We start from the raw sequence: 6478 nt of genomic DNA, 5'->3' as shown, positions 1-6478 counted from the left end.
ACCGACAGACCAAGAGAGTTTAGACTAAAGACAGCCATTCTCCCAGCTGACCAGAAGTGCAATATCATGTATCTTAAGAGTCAACCTCACCATTCAAACAATAAAAAGAAAACGTGCCTCTGAAAGTCTTACAAAACCCTTTGGATTTAAACTCTGGATCTAGTTTGGGACTTAAAGGAGCAACACATGTGCCTTTGAAGGCTTTTGGGTCCAAAACAAATAGGAAACATTGTTAAAATTGCTGTACTAGCACACATGTCATGGGGAAAAGAATGAATGAAGGGAATGCCAACGTAAACAGCCAATTACCAGGAATGACAAAGCCAAAATTGTATTTTATTTTGTTGTGTTGCTTGGGACCTTTTTTTTTGTTTCCATTTTGCATAAGCAGGAAATATTGATTAGGTGTCTAATGCATTCCGGACATATTTATTGTCACAAGTGTAATTGTAAACCTTTCCACATTGTACAAGTGATGGGTGTGATAGAAACAAGAATACTTTATCGATCTAATTCAGAATAACAGGTTGCCTTCATACAAGCACCCTGTTGTTCTGTACATCTGTCTATGTTAGAATGAACCAGTCCTTTCAGTCCTTTGATATATTTTTTTGTATTATCTGACAAAGCGATATGACATAATGTCATGTGTACAAGCGCATTATCACTACTATTTATAATGAAATAAAAATTCTGAAAATAACTGCTGTTTTAGTCAGTTTGTTGTTCACCCAGTGGTAATCACTAAATGGAGTCTTTGTGTTTATTTTGGTCACGACTTGAGAAAAAGAAAGCGAGTGACTGTGATTCACTCTGTGGAAGAATACAAGTGCACTCGGAGACAAACATTTTGAAGGCGCTCATGTGAACCCTCTAACCAAAATAGGCCCAGCCAAATGGGGATCACCAGACATTCGATTTGACACTGAACACAACAGCCTTTCTTATGGATGGCTGTAAATGCTCAGACATCTGCATTGGTGTGTATTAATACCCCCGCTGACCCCCGCTACTGTAACAAACTGACTTTTGTTTAACAACCTCTCCGATGAAGAGAACAAGCCTTAAAGCGTTTTGGACAAACAGAACACCCAGCCCCTCCAAAAACCTCTGCAACCCATCCACCCTGCTTACACACACAGGGCCCCCTCTGTGTGTGTGTGTATGTGTGTTTGTGCACCACATGCATTCATACATTATGTTCATGTTCACATATAGTGTTGTTTCTGTGTGTGTATATGTGTGTGTGTGTGTGTGTGTGTGTGTGTTCATGCAGCCTGAGGGTATTAAGCCTAATTATAACATTCTTCTGATTAATCGTGTCTGCTCGCAGGCCTCGGAGGGGTGGCACTGTGTGCAGCTCGTGCAGCAGGACCACACACTCTATAAATAAAGTCTAAGTCAATAACAACGTTAAGGATCACTCATAGTCTTGTCAGCTCTGTTTGCTAAGCCTGAATAATTCATCCAATGAGAGGACACTGAGACACACACGCCAACAAACACACACCCACACACTCTGAAAAAGTACAAGCAGTGGTGCGCTAATCACCTGTGGTGCGCACAAACACTACTGCGGATACACACTTTGGCGTACAGATGTGCGCACAGTGCATGTACATGTGGGTACAGTGGACACACACCTACACACTCGCACACATACTGTGTTTGCTTTCTTAATCAGTCCATACCATTAAAGATGAAGACAAATCACACCTGCAAAATTCCAAAGCTAAGACATTACTTTTATTAATGAACCCTCCCCTGCACTGAAAAGGCTATTATTTCTTTAATACACCCCAGAGTGTAGTTAAATGAAACTATTTTAATGGCATTTCATACTGCCAGATAATGACAAATTTTTGGATTGTTGGCCATATGTCTGGCAGTAGAACTGCCAACAGATCATTTTGCTCCTCATACAGCTACATTCAAATAAATCCAAATTAAATAATCAGATTTTTTCTCTTAATTTCACATTGGAAAAATTCATATATCTTCCAAAATCACAAAAAAATGCAGCTAAACTTTTTTCTCTACCATTATTGGAGCTGGTATTGTCAAATGTCAAATGTTAGTATTGCAAAAGTATTACATTTACCTTATTTTGTTATTTTATTTATAGTAATACACAAAAGAGCAAGAAGGTTCTATACCTTACAGTGCAATTATTTACCAAGGTGATAATTAATTTTTATGCTCTTCATAGTGTGAGTTGATAGTTGTAGAGACACAGAAACATTCATATCCTTGTGTAACCATGTGATCCAGTAACTCACATCTTAGACAACCCCCTGGGTTAAAGAATTTGTTTTTTTCCTCAGTGTTGTGATCTAACATGACCTCCAGATCACGCCAGCAGCTGCTTCTGTCATTCTCACAATGTGTGTGTGTGTTTGTGTGTGTTTGTGTGTGAACCCTAAATGTTCTTATTGTCTCTATGTCTACCATGTGCGCTGTGCCTCTTTGTTACATCGTATGAGTGCACACAGTACAAAAGCTTAAAATAAGAGAGAAAAGCACTTAATCTCAATTTTTCCCACCATATTAACAGTTGAAGGTGGCACATTGGCTCAATGATTGGCACAGTAGGTTTTTAGTTTGAATCTGATGACCAGTTGACTGGAGTTAGCCTGTGTGGGTTTCCCCCAGATGCTCCGGTTTCCTTCCCCAGTCCAAAGACTTACAGGTTAGGTGAAGTGGAAAACTCTGTAGATGTGAATGTGTTTGCATTTATGTGTGTCAAGCATCATTTCATTGATTACTCTTTGCTCTACTTATCTAGACATGCGTTACTCCTCAGAACATCAGATCAGTAAGGTAAGCGTCTGGAAGGAAGTGTTTCGGGGTGTCTCCTCTACCCCAACTTGCCATACAACCCCCTGTACACACACTTAACCCCTGACACTACCCAGCGTTCACACACTCTGTCATCACAGGTCCTGGCTGCTGCTGCCCTGAGCACTAACACATGCTGAGAGAACTTAACCTCTGGACCTCCGGATGGAAAAACACATCGACGGAGGAGTGGGAGGACATCCGAGGAGGAGGAGGTGTGTGCGTGACTAGTCGCCTACAGACAACACACAACTGTAAACTGACACATTGCCCTCATTTCTTAAATATTCTATCTCCTTACATTTTTGTTTTGGCTTCCTATGGGGTTAACTGTATTACTCCCGGGCTTAGGGAAACCTTTCAGATCCCATTAGATGAAAACAAAAAAACATGGTGGTAAAGTTTCAAACAACACTGTTTCACTAAGGTGACACTGAAAGAAGTTGGCATTTAGGAGTTATAAGGTTTTCAGCCAACGACAGTAATATGTTTCATGTTTTGATCCATTAGATTGGGTTGTACATTTTTTAACTTCTATTCAGTCTAACCCTGTCAATAAAGTCTCATCATGATTTATGATTAATTTGATCATAACTAAAAAAAATTGGGGACACTAGAAGACAGAGGACTCATCTTTATTAGGTCCACTGAGAGAAATGGCACCCATAGAACCTCACTTTTATTGGGGCCATCAGTGCGAAGTATGAAAAACAAGCTGTAAACACAACTACCACCTTTTAAGTTGATCAGAAGAACTTGTCAGCAAATAGTTGTTTATTTATACATCTAGCAGATATGGAGTCGTGCTTCTGTCCACTTGGTGAATGTAAGTCCAATATTCCCTCTACTTTTAGCTCTGTTTATGGTGTCCAGGAACTCCTGAGAGAAATATCTGACTCTTTTCCAGCAACATTTTTATCATTTAAATTTTGTCATTTGGCAGACGCTTTTATCCAAATTGACTTACAAGCAAGTCGAGGTAATTAAGCATTAGAGGCCAGTGACTAGAAAGTGCCCTGTAGTACAAATTCTCAAGTAGCTGAATGGGTACAAGTGCAATGAGATGATTTTTCTCCATCCATTCATTCATTTTCCGCCACTTATCCCACACCGGGAATCAGACTTAGTAAGGGAACCCAGACATCCTTCACCCTGGCAACGCCCTCCAGTTCCTCCTGGGGGATCCCAAGGTGTTGCCAGGCTAGAGGAGATATGTGGTCCCTCCAGCATGTTCTGGGTCTGCCCCAGGGTCTCCTACCAGTTGGATATGCCCCGAACACCTCCAGAATTATGATTTTTCTTTTCTTTAAATTAAAGTAAGAAACAACTAGAAGTAGCCAAAGTGCATAAGAAATATCATGAGCAACAATAAAAGAAGTTCAACAATCAACAAAAGGTTAAAAGGCCTCAAGTGTTGAGATGTTCAGGGAAGTGCTGAGTTTTCAGGTGTTTCTTGAATGCACCAAGAGAGTCAGCAGACCGTATGGAGCTGGGTAGCTTATTCCACCATTGCAGAACCACAAATGAAAAGAGTCTGGATTGTGATTTCATACCAGGCTGACACTGGTTAGAGTGAACCAAAACAGTAAAACCAAAAAATGAGCTGAAAAGAGCTAAAACGCTCTGCAAAGCCGATGGGAACAGCAGAGTCAGGTGATAATTCTCTGTGGATTCATGCTACGAGTGACCCCTTCCACATAGGGTCAAAGTGGTTATGTGTTCCATTGTTAATATAAAAGTATGGATAATAGCTGTTTTAAATACACATACTTTAAGTGTTTGACCATAAAGCATTCCTTCTCAAACTGTTGCCCATTTGGAAACTCAATGTGCTGCTGGCAGCTGTAAATTTAGCCATATTGTGGCAAAACTATTGGTGTTTGGAACATGCTGAACACAGTGGATGGACAGTGGAGAAGCAAATTATACTGTAGTAATAGTTTGAAAAGTTTCTAAGGATGTTTTTGAGAGCTTTTTTCATCATGAAACCTTGTCAATGTTGGAATGACTTGCCCTGACCCTACGACCACAGTTGCTGCTCTATGTAAAACCACATACCTTTTACAGCCACTATTCAAGAGTTTGATACTCAAATGACTGATTTTGGGTGGAGTATCACTTTAAGGGTAAACCGCAGCAGCCAAGAGACTGTTCTGACAGCAGTGGAGCCGAGCAAAAATACCAACAGAAAAGAGGAGCTGACTGATTCATTCTTTTTATGGAATCACATGATGAGAAAAGACATGACGTGAGAGGAGGAGAGAGAGCAGAGGATCGCAACCCACAATATGAACAGTGTTTTTTTTTATGTGTGTCAGCGGAAGTGATATACAGTATGTGTTAGTGTGTGTGTGTTTGTGTGTGTGTGTGTGTGTGTTGCAGCTTGCATGTGTTTTTCTGTAAAGGCAAAAGACAATCGGCAGACAGTGACGCAGATCAGAGGGAAAGGGCTGGAAGAATGAAGTCAGACAGGAATTTCTAGGAAATGACGGCTAGCAAAACAAGAGCAACGTGACTGCATCAATACAACCGCTGTGCCGCTCTTCAGCCACTCACTGGCACTGCTCTTATAGGGGCTTACATTGCCCAGAGAACATCACATGTCCTGTGTGTGTGTGTGTGTGTGTGTGTGTGTGTGTGTGCATGTGTGTGTGTGTGTGTGTGTGTGTGTGTGTGCGTTTCAGTGTTGTGGGTGCTCAAACTGTCAGAGGCTGGACAGTAGTGGCTTCAGGGCCTCCTGTGTACAGCATGACTCCTGACTTAGAGGAACAAAGTTAATATCATGATACAATAACATGCCATAAACAATTTTAATATGACTAATGTTATTGAGCGTTGATTGCAAACACAAACAGGAAAGCACTGAAAACATTAGAAGTTAAAACAGACTTCCTGGCAGGGCTCATTTCTTTATAATCTCTCTTGACAGTCATCTGGACTAACATAGAGACATCTGTCGGCAAACCCTGCTCATGTGAATTTACTTCTGCCTAAGAAGACTTTACCCACGGCTTCTACTTATAGACTTTTCACTCAGCTTAAAACAAAAAATCGGCAACAATGCATATATGTTGTTTTTTTTTTACTTCATCTCCTACTGCCAATCACTGCTCAATACACAGATCATCTTTGTTTGTTACTGGTAGGTCTTTCCTGGAAAAAAAAAATCTGCTGGGTCACAGGAAGTGATGGATTTTATGACGGGGATTTGTTGGGATTGAACAGTAACAGTCACTGTGTTAAAGCAGACAGAGAGAAACTCTAAGGGTATCAGCAGCAGCATCAAAGAACAGAGAAATTAAAGAGCCCTTTAGGTTTAAGTGTAGAGAAATTTAGAAGACAACCAGATAATGTTAACCAGTGAATGGAGGCCAGTAACGGGGAGATATGGTTTCTATTCTTCCTAACCGTGAGGAGCCTCGCTGCTACATTTTGAACCACCTGTGGGTGAGATAAAGAGAGTAAAGAGAGTAGTTAAGACACAAAGTGATAAAAGTATGTAAGGCACTCTCCAGATCTCCAAAAGAGTGAAAGAATTTTATTTTCACTGCTGACCTGATGTGGAAAAAGCTACTACTAACAGCAGAGTATAAAATCTTGATTTAAAAGACTATGATGTATGTGTAAATCGGCAGAAGTA

The sequence above is a fragment of the Thunnus albacares genome, chromosome 6, assembly GCF_914725855.1.
Source record: "Thunnus albacares chromosome 6, fThuAlb1.1, whole genome shotgun sequence".
Classification (NCBI taxonomy): Eukaryota; Metazoa; Chordata; class Actinopteri; order Scombriformes; family Scombridae; genus Thunnus; species Thunnus albacares.
This window is presented reverse-complemented; position numbering follows the sequence as displayed.